This window comes from Etheostoma spectabile, unplaced genomic scaffold (genome assembly GCF_008692095.1).
Source record: "Etheostoma spectabile isolate EspeVRDwgs_2016 unplaced genomic scaffold, UIUC_Espe_1.0 scaffold00001392, whole genome shotgun sequence".
In the NCBI taxonomy this organism is placed as follows: Eukaryota; Metazoa; Chordata; class Actinopteri; order Perciformes; family Percidae; genus Etheostoma; species Etheostoma spectabile.
The window spans coordinates 150664-166069 of NW_022602744.1; the positions used below are offsets into that span (position 1 = coordinate 150664).

The 15406-nt window shown below is 41.7% G+C and overlaps 5 non-coding genes across 5 annotated transcripts; 3 read left to right on the forward strand and 2 right to left on the reverse strand.

Annotated features, from left to right (window-relative positions):
- The first annotated feature begins 223 nt into the window (after nt 1-223).
- On the forward strand, nt 224-295 carry trnae-cuc (transfer RNA glutamic acid (anticodon CUC)). Its single transcript has one exon. It is a non-coding gene; the product is annotated as a tRNA-Glu (tRNA).
- A 1927-nt stretch (nt 296-2222) lies between these two features.
- On the forward strand, nt 2223-2304 carry trnas-aga (transfer RNA serine (anticodon AGA)). Its single transcript has one exon. It is a non-coding gene; the product is annotated as a tRNA-Ser (tRNA).
- Nucleotides 2305-9125: 6821 nt separating this feature from the next.
- Nucleotides 9126-9239, forward strand: LOC116674996 (U5 spliceosomal RNA). The gene has a single exon (XR_004328269.1). It is a non-coding gene; the product is annotated as a U5 spliceosomal RNA (small nuclear RNA).
- An 865-nt stretch (nt 9240-10104) lies between these two features.
- trnap-cgg (transfer RNA proline (anticodon CGG)) lies at nt 10105-10176 on the reverse strand. Its single transcript has one exon. It is a non-coding gene; the product is annotated as a tRNA-Pro (tRNA).
- A 4529-nt stretch (nt 10177-14705) lies between these two features.
- trnaq-uug (transfer RNA glutamine (anticodon UUG)) lies at nt 14706-14777 on the reverse strand. Its single transcript has one exon. It is a non-coding gene; the product is annotated as a tRNA-Gln (tRNA).
- Nucleotides 14778-15406: the final 629 nt, after the last annotated feature.

Consider the following 15406-nt stretch of genomic DNA (forward strand, 5'->3'; position numbering starts at 1 on the left):
TTAGTCCCCAATGGGGAAATTACTGTACTGCACTCCTACTTATTCGGAGTATGCATTCCCCTTTTTCCCAATTGATTTTAAAAAACCTGCCTGAGATTTTTGATCTCAGAAGTAACAATAGAATCCAGGCGCCATTCCTCACCTAAAACAATTAGTTACTGGAGTCATTCCAGTAAGTGAAAAGGAAACTCACATCTACAAAGATAAGTCTGATGGCTGTGACTCCCTGATGGTCTAGTGGTTAGGATTCGGCGCTCTCACCGCCGCGGCCTGGGTTCAATTCCCGGTCAGGGAATTGTCTGGACTTGACCCACTATAAAATAATCTATAATTTTACATACACCAATACATTACAAAAAATAAACTGTGAATTTAAGGGACATCTAGCACGTGTGAAACCACCTGTGGGAGTGGAACATGGATGTGTAGAGATGGGCTTTCAAACAATGCACCTTTTGACATTTTGACATGTCACAGTAGGTAAAGGTATAAATAAAACTTTTGGCTCAACTCAATTTACATTTTTACAGTAGACATAAGGCATTACAAAGTCAAGAAACTACAGTGAGGAAAATAAGCAATTGAACACCCTGCTATTTTGCAAATTCTCCCAGTTAGAAATCAGGGTCTGAAATTGTCATTGTAGGTGCTTGACCACTGTGAGAGACATAATCTAACAAAAACAAATCCAGAAATCACAATGTATCATTTTTTAACAATTTATTTGTATGATACAGCTGCAAATAAGTATTTGAACACCTGTCTAACAGCTACAATTCTGACCCTCAAAGACATGTTAGTCTGCCTTCAAAATGTCCACCTCCACTCCATTTATTATCCTAAATTAGATGCACCTGTTTGAGGTCGTTAGCTGCATAAAGACACCTGCTCACCCCATACAATCAGTAGGAATCCAACTACTAACATGGCCAAGACCAAAGAGCGGTCCAAAGACACTAAATTCTACACATCCACAAGGCGTACAAACACATGGTAACTTTACATGTGTTGACAAAGAAGATGCTCACAAATCTCTGTACTTGCCATTAAGTTCCTTGCTCACATTCATGCTCTCTTAAATACAAAGAATTGCTAAGTTCTTTATTCCCAATATCATGTCTCAGACATTTGTTCCAGATGAAAACACTAGTTGTCAGAAGCGGGATTTGAACCCACGCCTCCAGTGGAGACTGCGACCTGAACGCAGCGCCTTGGAACGCTCGGCCATCCTGACTGACCCAACAGACATCCAGTAGGATCTGTCTCAAAAATTATGCCAATGGCACCTGGATTTGGTAAAAGGTCCTCCGTAGAGGTTTTGTCTTTAATCCAAGAGACTTTTTTAGTGTTTTTTTTTACACAGAAAAGGTTGGACACAGAGCCCACTCTCCCACCCATATCTGACAATTGAAAGCTGTGGGGATATGGGGTTCCAAAGCTAATTGACCATTCAACATGCAGTTCTGATGCACTACACTGGCCCATTCAGGATGAACACTGTCTACTCTGACTGCAGCAAAACAAGTTCAAATTTCAGTGATGCCTAATTTTTATGGTGATTACGAGACTGAATGCAGAGTGTGTATCCCCCATGTAACTCAAAGCCTATCACTTCCAGTCAATACTGTCAAATTTGAAGCTCCTTCAAGTCACATTAATGACCAGGTGACTCCTCAACATGCCCCCACCAACATACTGTTTTCAGTCTAAATGGCCAAGGATATTAAACCTGTAATCTTACTTTAAACTAGATGTGGAAAGTTGAAAGGTTGATCTTTTTCACCTGTGCTGTGTCTTAAACAGAGTTCTAACCATTACACCATGGAACCTTCAAAAGTCTTGCGAGGGTTTGCTAGGAAGTTTCTTTCATAATATCCACATGTGTGATATTAAAGGCACACAACAATCACAACAATTAAAATATCACGCCCCAATATATTCTCGGTTTTGAGTCCTCGCCCTGACTATTTACGACATGGCCAGACATAATCCGGCTAAGAAGCAGCACTTTTTAGAGGTGGAGATTGAAACCCTGACATCCCAGTTTAATTTGCAGTAAAGTATACACCTACATGTAAAGTGTACCCATATTTAAATAAACACACGGTAGCAAAGTTTATGCAGTGTTTTTTAATTTTACTCGTGTAAAATTTTATGTTACTCGTTTTTTTTCGTGAGTCAGTGTAAATATTAGTGCAAATCAGAATTACTCTGCTTTTCAGGTTGTTGTGGCCGAGTGGTTAAGGCGATGGACTAGAAATCCATTGGGGTCTCCCCGCGCAGGTTTGAATCCTGCCAACAACGAGGGGTGTTCTTTCTTTGTGGTCACACATCCCCTTATAACAAATGGCAGATGTGCCTTCATGGACAATACTATAATTTAGAACTGGAAGCCACTGATGCATCTCTGAGCATTTACTTTCATTCTCAATGCCCAGATGTGTTGCGGTTGATATGGCTTTGATTCCCAGCCAGTAACTTTCTTTGAGTAACGTTACTTGCTTTATTTGTCAAGAAGTAACCAGAAAGGTTACTCTCCCAACCTGGTTTGATAAAACATTAGATCTCTGTTATATCACACAAATAAGGGAGCATAACAATCAATCAAGCTGCCTCCATGAGGATCCCCAGACATAGACATGTTCCACCCCCTGCAATTAAGCCTGTCTCCTCAACTTCTGGGCATCACCTCCTCTTCAGCTGGAGAGTTCACCTCTGCGTTTGTGAGTTCACAGTTAGCAAAGCTCACATAAAGCAAAATGCTTGTGGCATAAAGATTGATCCTTCTGCAGAAGACCATAGAGCAGCCCAAAGATAACCCAAGTGGCCTTACCTCTATTAGAAGGTGCAGTTCTGCAAACCATGTACATACTAATCTTTACTGTCATTGGTATGCAGGTCACTTGATGTAATACACTCAAATACATAAGGCCCCACCCAACACTTTAGTGATATGTTGCATGCAACTGTATGTCAATGATCAAGCTTGCTGCTGTGACCAAGAAACCACCAGAAAAATGACTGATACATCATCAGTTCCCAAATTTTCTTGGATGCCAAATATTTGAATTCAAAGTCAGAATCCAATTGACATGTAAGAAACATAAAATGCACGTCCAGCTTCTACATTTCCGCATGAGTCAGCTTCCCCAATTTCTGAGTAACAGGAAAATAGCCTGATAAGCATACATGTGCAGCTCAACCTCAAAAAGCCATAAAGCAAATGCTTGTGGCTTAAAGATCGAGCTCCCGCTCATAAAACCTCCGACAGATGCAGTCTCTGTGGTCGCTATAGGTCAGCGCAGTCGGCTGTTAACTGAAAGGATGGTGGTTCAAGTCCACCCAGGGACGATTGTTACTTAAATAGATAGATAGATAGATAGATAGATGTTTATTGATCCCAAGAAAAATGGGAAATTCCTGTGTAACAGCAGCAAAAAATCAGTCACAAAGCACAAATATAAGTGTAAATGAAATACTTGGAAAAATATACATACATACAATATACATGAAATAATAATACGAATAAAGTAAAAAGAACAAATATTTGAATATGTACAGGATGGGGGAACAAAAATGTGCAACTGCTTAAATAATATGCTAAAATGTAAATTTAAATAAACCAAATGTCCAGGTTGCATTAGTGCAGTAGTGTGGTGTCCAAAAGTCTCATCTACCACCCAGTGATGACGAGTTAAAAAGTGTTATTGTTTGTGGAATGAATGATTTCCTGTAGCGGTCCGTGCGGCATCGAAGCTGTCGGAGCCTCTTAGAGAAGCTGCTCCTCTGTTGGACCAGTGTGGGGTGGAGAGGATGGTCAGGGTTATCCATGATAGATAACAGTTTGTTCAGCGACCTCCTCTCCACCACAGCTTCAAATGTGTCCTGTTTGCAGCCGATCACGGAGCCAGCCTTCCTGATCAGTTTGTTCAGTCTGTTTTTATCGCTGGCTCCGATGCTGCTGCCCCAGCAGATGACGGAGGAGAACAGAGCGCTGGCCACAACAGACTGGTAGAAGATCTCCAACATCCTGCTGCACACGTTAAAGGATCTCAGCTTCCTCAGGAAATAGAGTCTGCTCATCCCCTTCTTGTAAACAGCAGTGCTGTTGATCTTCCAGTTCAGCCTGCTGTCGATGTTGACACCCAGGTATCTGTACTCCTCCACCATGTCCACGTCACTTCCCAGGATGCAAAGGGGCTGCGGAGCCGTTCCCTTCCTCCTGAAGTCGATCACCATCTCTCTGGTCTTATCTACGTTCAGCAGCAGGCAGTTCTTACCAGACCACTCCACAAAGTCACCCACCAGTGCCCTGTACTCTCCCTCCTGTCCATCCCTTATACACCCAACAACTGCAGAGTCATCAGAAAACTTCTGTAGGTGACATGACTCCGAGTTGTACTGAAAGTCTGAGGTGTATAAGGTAAACAGGAAAGGAGACAGCACAGTCCCCTGCGGGGCCCTCGTACCACTCACCACCACATCAGACAGAACACGGTCCAGGCGGACGAACTGTGGTCTGTCTGTCAGGTAGTCAATGATCCAGGAGACTATGGACGCACCGACACCCATCACCCGCAGCTTCTCACCTAATAGCAGCGGCTGGATGGTGTTGAATGCACTGGAGAAATCAAAAAATGTGATTCTCACAGTGCCGCCACCGCCATCCAGGTGCAAATGAGCTCGCTGCAGAAGATAGATGACAGCGTCGTCCACTCCCAGACAAGGCTGGTAGGCAAACTGTAGAGGGTCCAGAGAAGAACTCACCTGCGGCCTCAGGTAGGCCAAGACCAGCCTCTCCAGCACCTTCATCACATGAGATGTGAGAGCCACTGGGCGGTAGTCCTTAAGGCCAGATGGAGTCGACTTCTTGGGGACCGGGACAAGGCAGGACGTCTTCCACAGCAGCGGCACCCTCTGCAGGCTCAGGCTCAGGTTGAAGAGGTACTGGAGAACACCAGACAGCTGACTGGCGCAGGTCTTCAGGACCCTGGGGCTGATGCCATCCGGGCCAGCAGCCTTGCGCTGGTGTAGCCTCTCCAGCTGTCTCTTCACCTGGCCAGGTGTGAATGCAAAGCAGGGGGGGGAGCTTGAAGTGTCAGTGGGGGAGGAGAAATGTGGTGTAGTGGTAGTGGGGGAGTTGGCTGACTGCAGGAGGGCTGAGGGAGTGAGGAGGGAGATGTTGGAACAAAAGAGGGTGGGGGGGAGGAGACAATGAGGGGGTGTGGGGGGTTGGTGGTGTGGTGGAGGAGGCAGGGGATGGCTGTGAGCTAAACCTGTTAAAGTAACAGTTCAGCTCGTTTGCTCTATCACGGCTGCCTGGTGTTTGTCCTCTTCTTCTCCCACACCCGGTGATCTCCTTCATCCCTGTCCACACCTCCCTCATATTGTTCCGCTGGAGACTGGCCTCCAGCTTCCTCCTGTAGGTGTTTTTACACTCCCTCAGTTTATCCCGCAGTCGGTGCTGTACTTCCCTAAGCTCCTGTCTGTCCCATGACCTGAAAGCTGTCTTCTTCTCCTTCAGAAGAACTTTAACCTGGAGTGGGCCAACTCTTGGATTTATCCTTCTGCAGGAGACCATAGAGCAGCCCAAAGATAACACAAGTGGCCTTATGTCTATCAGAAGATTCAGTTCTGCAAACCATGGACATATTAATCTTTACGGTCAGAGATGGGAAGTAACAAAGTACAAATACTTTTTTTACTCTACTCAAGTAGATTTTTCAGATCTTTTTACTTTACTATTTATTGTTTTGGCGACTTTTTACTTTTACTCCTTACATTTTAACATAAATATCGGTAAGATCTGTACGGAGGATAACCAGTTGAGATCGTGTGCGTCTTTGAGAACTGTAAGTCCTATAACTGATGTTGTCAGTTCATTTAAACCTGTTGTTGTGTTGGTCTGTAGTTCTGGCACATTTAAAAGTTAGCCTGTTTGTGTTCTTCACCTGTTACCTAGATTACACCTGTTACCTAGGTTACACCTGTTACCCAGGTTACACCTGGCTTTTGATTTGATATAATGGCGATTGTTGAACGTCCTCGCTCATTAAGATAATGTAATTAATAATGGGTTTATTGTTATTATTTACAAGCATATATTATTCCTATGCATTGTGTAGGGTAGCCTTTACAATGTTATTTATTTATTTTACTACCACACACAGCCATAGCAGAGCTACCCCCCGCCCCATGTTTATCCTGATGTTTGATTGTAATAAAGCATCAACAGAGAGAAGTTGTCTCCGTCTGTTTTAACAGTCACACCTGGGGCCAAGTTGGAAACCAGAATCAGCTTTAAATCTTTTATAATCCTAATCTAGTTTGTTTTGTTTGTTTATTTGGATCCCCATTAGCTTCAGCATACACTAAAAGCTATTCTTCCTGGGGTCCTACAATCTTTTCTTGACAATACACATTATAACATTTCATTACACACACACACACATACATACATTTGAAAATACAAATCATAGGTAAATCTTAAAATTAACACAATTAATACAAATAAAAATTAAACAAAAGACACTACTCCAAATAGATTAATCTATTTTAAGAAATACAATAACAAAAAGCCCTGTAGTCCTCATTAAGTTTCAAATAATTTCACTGGAGTTAGTTATTATTTTTGGTCATCAATACCAAATTGAATCTAATTGGATGGGAATATTCACGGAATTCTCACAAAATCACAACTGAATACATATCTTGCTACTCGTTCAGAATCTTATTAACCTGGAGTCCCAGTCTCTGTCACAATACATATAAATAAGATAACATAATGGTCTCTACTTATACTTGACTACGGGAAGTGAGAACTTTTGGCATCTCTGGATGTTAACACATAACTTCATTCCTCTTTGCTGTTGCATTGCAATAACAAATAGCTACATTTGTTTAAAGCAATCGACAGGCTTTATGTGTTGAGTAGGGAGGGAAATGTAATGCATACCCCTACGTTTTATCTTCTTCTAATATTTATCATGAAACGAGGAAGCGATACAGCGCCTTAGTAAACAAAAAGTGCAAAAAACAGCAGTGAGAGAAACAAATCAAGGGACTGAAGAACAGGAAGAGGGAGAGCCAGAGGAGTTCTGTGAGTTTGGAGAGAGGACGTGTGATGAAAGTGAGGGCTCTGATACAGAGAGGAATATTCCAGAGGGTGAGGAAGATGAAGAAGAGGGTGAGGAGCAGGAAGAAGAGGGTGAGGTGCATTAAGAAGAGAGTGAGAAGGAAGAAAACGTAAATGGGACAGAGAGAGGGACAGCAAGTGGATCCATGTGGATGAAGTACTGCACCATCAGGTTTGTGATGAAGAAGGTTCTTACTATTTTCAAAGCAGTTCAATTACATTTTCATTGTAGGTCTGCTGTATGTCCTTAAAATGGTGCTTTCTGCTGGAAACGTTTCAATACAATGTTTTATTTTCAGTAAACATTGCCTTGTCCAGCAGAAAGTCAACAGGTGTGTTACTTTTCAACTATGATTTATAACATAGCAGTGCAATCATTTTGCCCAGGTTTGATTTCCGGCCACCGCAGTTCCATTAACAGGTTTTTAAGCCAGACAGCACAACAAGCACTTTAGATGTACATATTTTACAGTTTTTATTGTACCGTATTTTTGTATAGTAATGTCGTGTAGTATATTTTTTGTTCCAGTTGCTGTTATTGTGTTACTGTTATTTCCATGGATTAAATAAACTTGACATGCCACTGAAGGTGTACCTTTCAGACACTTGCTTTGTTAAACATCAACAGTCCAGTCATAGACTAAATGCTGACACAATTAGCAATTAGCAGAGGATGGTTTCGACCCATAGACCTCTGGGTTATGGGCCCAGCACCCTCCCGCTGCGCCACTCTGCTCTGCTGTTTAACCCTCTGGGCCCTTAGGCAATTTTTACAGTTTAATTTCCGTCTGGATTCATTTTATAAAAAAGCTTGTAAAACATCAACCCTGTTGTCTACAGTCAAGATATGAACATCATTTTTTTCAGGACAAACTGGGCTATTAGAATATTTGGGTTGCAGTGAGGTCACTTGCATGTTAAAAATGGTTGTAGGGCCTTTAAGATAAATAAATAAATAAATAATTAATTAATCTTCCAGATATGTATTGATATCACAGACATATAAGTAAAACCTAAACCATTTTCCTTTCTAAAACACTTGTCATATGTCTTGGGAGTCACACTGTGAAGAAATAATCATTATAACTTATACAGTTGATAAAATACATGCATTTTTTCCAAAAAAGTCCCGACGTTTTGCTCTCATGACATTTACTTATGCCAATAATAACAAAATAATGTCATAATTATTGATATTACATCCACAGCAATGTTTTACAAGCAAATATGTGTCTAAATATTGCATTATTTTGCCTTCCATAGAGTCTTTAGCCATTTTTGTCCCCTCTGGCCTTCCATACAAGAGGGGTGCTTTTATCTCCCATATATGGGCATGTACTTCCTGAAAAATACACAGGACAGACAGAGAGAGAGACGTAAGAGCGATAAGCGGCAGAAAATGAGCCAAAACGCGATGAATTATGGATAAAAAGTGGATCAATCTTGGATATAACAGTATGGATTTAAAGCCCAAAGAGGCTGAAGTTCCAGGCTGGATAGAAAACCCCCTGTAGAGGCTAGAAAGACACGGAAAAGACCTCCGTAAAGCCGAACTCGTCAGGATTCAAACGAAACCGAAAGTGAGTAAATCGCTTGTATGGTTCAAAAGTTATTAACTATGAATCAGAGGTACTTTTAAACTCGTGGGCGAGTGTCTCGGGCTCAGAGGGTTAAGGCCGGGGACTGGAAAATCTGTAATTAAAAATTTTGAGGGAAGGACCAAGGTTCCAACAGTTCACGGGTTGTAAAGTTAAACATTTGGTAGACCTTGGAACTATCTTTTATGTGAACTCAACCATTGATTATTCACAAGACTTGTAATTGGCTGGCGTTTTAAAAAAAGGGCATTGTGAGTACAGATGTAAACATCAGTAAGGAGTCTACCAAGTTGCCTCTTATCATTTTAGTTTGGACACCCAGTGAGGCTTACCGTGATGGTTTGAACTGGGTCAACCAGGGTTTTCTGCTGCTCTCGATCAGACGGCTGTACTCACTCTGGTTTCTCTTTATAACACACAAGTCTTTTGCCTTTACTAAAGACTTCCTTGGAGGGGACCGGTGATGAGTTGAAACTATTTTTGGTGGGGTTTTGCTGTTTGGCCGAGCCTTTTGTACTTGCTTTTGCTTACCTTTGCTTTTACTCATCAGCTCTGTTTTTATCCCACCCAGAAAAGAGATTTTAGACCAGGAACGAGCCATCTTTTATTTCCTGTGGAGGTCCAAGTGGGAACAAGTGAAAGTAATAGGGATGAAGAAGTCAAAGGAGAAAGGAGGGAAAGGAGTGTTATTGTTTTTAGGGAGCAGATTTCCAGCTATACACATAACAGCAGCCAAGGCCCCATCCAGAACCGTGCCATAGCTGCAGTTTTAGGATTTCTGGATGGGGCCGTGGCTGCTGTTATGTGTATAGCTGTAAATCTGCTCCATAAAAACAATAACACTCCTTTCCCTCCTTCCTCCTTTCATACCTGGGATCATACCTCAGAAGATTGAAGACCTTACCCTCTGATCTTAAAGTACCTGGTAGGGATGAGCAAGTACAGCATTATCTGTATCTGTATCTGTATCCGTACTCGGACTGGGCGGGGCCTAACCCGGGAGTGGACAGGATTTAATCCAGAAGTGGGTCAGATTGTCTTGAAATGGGCGGGGCTTTAACTGGTATGTTATTTTAAGCATGCAATTGATATGGGTTGATCAGAGGCGGGGGGGGGACTGTGTTCTACGGATCAAATAGATTGAATAAATTAGAAAATAAAAATAAAAATCTCTGACAGGCAGAGATGCGATGTATGAAAAAGGAGAGCCATGTCCTGCTTAGTGTACTCTTTGTTTTTTCTGTTGCGTGCAGTTGAAGCAGGACATGAAAAATTGCCAGCATGCTCTAATACAATCTTAATTGTTTCTAATCTGGGTTAATTTAACGTTAAACTTGATGTTAAAATTCAGATTAGGAAAATAACAGCTCAGGGCTCATCCGGGAGTTGAACCCGTGACCTCTCGCACCCGAAGCGAGAATCATACCCCTAGACCAACGAGCCACTTAAAAACATTAAAATAGAAATTTTCTATCAAGTCAATGTGATCAGTCAGTGACTTAAAAGGCAATTGTTAAGTATTTTGTTTGGCATGTAGTGTTTTTATGGCTCCACTGCCAGATTAAGCTTTCTGACTATAGGTTTCTTCAGCTTCAGGTTTGTTTTTAACTTCGGTTTGTAGTACTTACATACTTAGTAACCAGCACATTTCTGGTGAACGTGGGTTTCAGACATGCTGCTTGGTTTAAATGCAACTCCCGTTGCATCTCTGCCATCGGAGATTTCTTTTTTTTTGACAGTCAGCTGCCCCCCCAGCCCCCCGCCCCCTCTCTCTCTTTCTCTCTCTCTCGCTCTGTCTCTCTCTTACTCACACACACACACACACACACTCACACATACCTGGTGTGGAATTAGAAAAAATAAAATAAGAACCAAAAACAAAGTTATTACTAGAATACAACAAGAAACAACAACACGAGCGCAAATGACTAGGAGCCAAGTTACCACAACAGTGCATGTAATGATCTGGCGCTGAAGAGGCGGTCAGCCCGGGTTTATGTATTGCAGTGGGTGATGAGTGATGAGGAACAGCTGAGTGGATGACGGAACGTAGATGGAAAGCCACGCCTCTAGATCCCCTGGAACGCCCTCACGGCAAGACAGACAAGACACACAGAAGAAAGGGAAGACACGACACAGGTTGGGAATGCAGCAGACCACAACACTTAGCCCTCGTGACAGGAAAAATGCACCAGATGACCTTCTATCCAAGCAGGGAGATGAGTACAGAGATTTGGGTGCTAGCAAGATGGATGTAGGTTGCCCATTGTTCATTTAGACTTACCAGCAACATTGTTATGATACAAACCTGCTTGAAAAACTGCCACAATTCTTTTTAAAGAATTGTGCATGGAACACAAATGATTTGAAAGTTTTTGAAGCATTCTGGCATGCCAAATGCTCATCTAGCAGAATGTGCAAGCCTGAACAGGGACTTGAACCCTGGACCCTCAGATTAAAAGTATGATGCTCTACCAACTGAGCTACCCAGGCTTCTAAAACTGCCACCTGTGGAAAAAGCAATCTCCTGAACTACAAAATGAAGTAAGTGGTCACTGTGTCCAAACTTTGTTATAGAAGTTATATATCATAACTTTGTAAAACAGCTGCAACAGATCTTACTCTGAAAGACGAAATGAAATGCTGCATCAAGTATAACAAAATCAACAAAGTGGAAGATTAACTTACTTCAGTTCTGTGTGACTACAGTTAGTAATACACTTCTTTATATCCAGTCCCCCCAGAGGAGAAAAACAACCCTTGTTTGGAAAACCTAACAATTAGTGGACCTCAGGCAGACAGTTACGTATTTCTGAATCCGCTCTCCTTGTGTCAAGTTTCTTGACCGGTCATTCTATCTTAGCTGAAAAAGGACATCTCGTCTCTTGGATAGACTAGGGTCCTGACCTGGGACCTGCTATGATAAACACAGCTTTAGCCAACTGTTTCTGTCAGACTTACTACTATTAGGAATTCTCCCTTGCACAAAAGGGGCATGTTTGTGTGAAAGCAAACCTCTAATTTATGGTCATGTTAACCTCTAGATTTCAGTCATGCATGTTAGCTCTATTTTGGTTGTTGGTGCACTAGGCAGCCCAAGAGGCTGTGATCCGTGTTTGACGGAAGAAGGATAGATTACATTTTTGCTAACACTTGTGAAAACATAATGTGGCCATGCAGACTGATTGTTTTCAGTGGTGCAACTTAGACCCAGTCAAGCATTGGTGGTTCAGTGGTAGAATTCTCGCCTACCACGCGGGAGACCCTGGTCCGTTTCCTGGCCAACGCAGCTGGCTGCATTTCTGGATTCAGGTGGACATTGTGGACAGAAACAATGGAGGATCTTGATTCCCACCATAGGCTTTGGCCTGTATTGCACATTCCCTTCACATCCCACGCAATGTATTGCCATTGTCAAGCACATTGCCACCCTGGTGACTTTCTTCCATGTCTCCATGGACGCCCATATATTTGGGCTGACAGTTGAGAAACCTTCCCTTGTTAACTATGACATGGATGACTGAGAACCTACTATATCATGACAAGTTTAATTTACTATATTATATTTTTGAGACAGGTCCTACTGGACATCTGTTATATCAGTCAGGTTGGCCGAGCGGTCCAAGGCGCTGCGTTCAGTTCGCAGTCTCCACTGGAGGCGTGGGTTCAAATCCCACTTCTGACAGCTATTGTTTTCATTTGGAATTAATGTCTGAGACATGATATTGGGAATGAAGAACTTAACTCTTCTTTTATTCAAGAGGACATGAATGTGTGCAAGAAACTCAATTGCAAGTAAAGTGTTTTGTGAGCATCTTTATTGTCAACACATGTAAAGTTACCATGTGTTTGTACACAGTAGACATATCTACTGCTGTATTCACTGTCTGTGGCAAGTCCTATAAAACCTGTTCTTAACTTGCTTGTTACCACATCCTCTGAATGCTTAGCTAACTAAATGACTTAAGTTGGCCAATAATTGTTGCTTTTTCATCTTCATTGTGATTGTTGTGTGCCTTCAATATCATACATGTGGATATTATGAAAGAAACTGCCTAGCAAACCCTTGCAAACTTTTAAAGGTTCCATGGTGTAATGGTTAGCACTCTGGACTCGAGAAGCCCCTGATTGCAGACCCGCAGACCTCAATGTGGGCGGGGTTAAACGTTGAGGGGGCGGTGTTAAACGTTGAGGGGGCGGGGTTAAACATTTAATTCTCCAACATTTGACCCTGTTCTTTCATCGTAATATCAGAGTGAATTCAGCAGTATGCACCCATGCTTCGAACAGCCTTTTTCAAACAATAAATAGTGGGAGTAAGTGTTACTTTTATAGTTGTTTAGTTTTCAAAAACAACTAAAAAAGCTGGTCATGTCAATTTAAATGTTTCTGCACAAGTTGAGCAGGCTGAGGTTCAGATTGGACGGCTAGCTCCCTTCTTCAACTGTCTAAGCTAGATCCAAGTAATCTGAAAGTTTGGAAACTATTTCTATTGAAGGACAATGTTACGGTCTCTGAATCATCTGCAACCAGGAGATGAAGGAGAGCTCAGATCCACAACACCTAGCACATCTTGTGTCTGTGCGTGTGTCTGCCACCCCAGGACTAGCGCGGCTAGCGCGACCAGTGCAGGTGCTAGTGCCACTGACTCGCGTGTGGATGATAACCTGTATATCTGTCTTCAGTGTAGATCTGTCTTCAGTGTAGGTCTGTCACAAGACATGAGACGGGCTCAGTCTCTGTGGCGCAATAGGTCAGCGCAGTCGGCTGTTAACTGAAAGGATGGTGGTTCAAGTCCACCCAGGGACGTTTGTTGCTTAAATAACCTGGAGTGAGCCAACTCTGGGATTTATTCTTCTGCAGAAGACCATAGAGCAGCCCAGAGATAACCCAAGTGGCCTTACCTCACTTAGAAGGTACAGTTCTGCAAACCATGTACATATTAATCTTTGCGGTCATTGGTATGCAGGTCACTTGATGTAATACAAGCAAATACATAAGGCCCCCCCCCCCAACAGTTTTGTGATACGTGGCGTGCAACTGTATGTCAATGATTAAGCTTGTTGCTGTGACCAAGAAACCACCAGCAAAATGACTGATACATCATCAGTTTCAAAAATTTCTTAGATGCCAAATATTTGAATTCAAAGTCAGAATCCAATTGACATGTACGAACAGTCCAGCTTCTACATTTCCGCTGGAGTCAGCTTCCCCAATTTCTGAGTAACTATACTAGCCTGATAGCCTGATAAGCAGAAGTGGTTAGAGTAGCCAAAAATTGTACTCAACTAAAAGTACTGTTACTTCAGAATAATATGACTCAAGTAAAAGTAAAAGTAGTCATCCAAATAATTACTTGAGTAAGAGTAAAAAAGTGCTTGATGAAAAACTACTCAAGTAGTGAGTAACTGTTGAGTAACGTCTGATTTATTTCTTAACACAAGCATTAATCAGACAGACAAAGATAAAAAAAAAAAAAAATCATCTTTAGGTTATTATAGTTCATCCATCAATAGAATAAATTAGTATTAATTTATTAATTACAAAATAGCTTAAGTGAAGAGACTTGTCACATCAAATTTGGATGGATACTGCATGTGCAAAACATACTGTATGTAACTTAAAAGACAAACATTCACCTCTCCACAGCAAAAACTAAAACTACCGCTACGTTTCCTCAGGTGGGAAGCAAGATCAACCAATGTTTCTGTCCAAAATGTCCACCTGTGTCCAGACATGTGCTTACTAGATGGGAAATAGACTGACATTTGGGTCAACATTGTGGAAATATCTTCTATATGTTCAACTAAGTCTAAATTGGAGCTCCTTTAAGTTAACACGAAGTACAGGTCACAGCTCACCAGCCACCACCAACATACTGTTTTCAGTCGAACAGCGATTTTACCCGTTAGCCTAGATGTGGACAATGTAGAGGTTGATTTTTTATTTCACCAGTACTCTGGCTTAAAACCAGGTTCCACCGAGACTTGAACTCGGATCACTGGATTCAAAGTCCAGAGTGCTTACCATTACACCATGGAACCACTGTTCTGAAAGGCAACATTGGTTTGCCAGGCAGCTTCTTCCATATTATTAACACTTATGCTTTTGAAGGCACACAACAATTACTGGCTAACTTAAGTCATTTAGTAGCTAAGCGTTCACACAAGATGTGGAACAAAAAAAGTCAAGAATAGGTTTTAAAGCTCTTGCCACAAACAATGAATACAGCAGTAGATAGGTCTACTGTGTCCACATGGTAACTTAACATGGGTTGATAATGCAGATGCTCACAAAAGGTGCGGCTGTACTTGCAATTCAGTATCTTTGCCCAAATGAATGTCCACTATAATATAGAGAATAGCTGAGTTCAAGCTTCCCAATACCATGTCTCTGAAATTAGTTCTAGAGGGAAACAATTCATGTAAGAAGTGGGATTTGAATCCTAGCCCCCAGTGGAGACTGCGACCTAAAAGCAGAGCCTTGGAACGCTCAGCCATCCTATCTTTATCTTGTTTTTCCTTAGCTTCTTTAATAGTTTTTTTAATAAATTAATTCATAAAAAATATGACTAACATGTGATTATTTTAATGTTATATTAATAAATAATGTTACAACTATATGGCTAAGTAAGCAATAAAACCATTAAATGAGCCCTTCTTGTTTTTGTCTC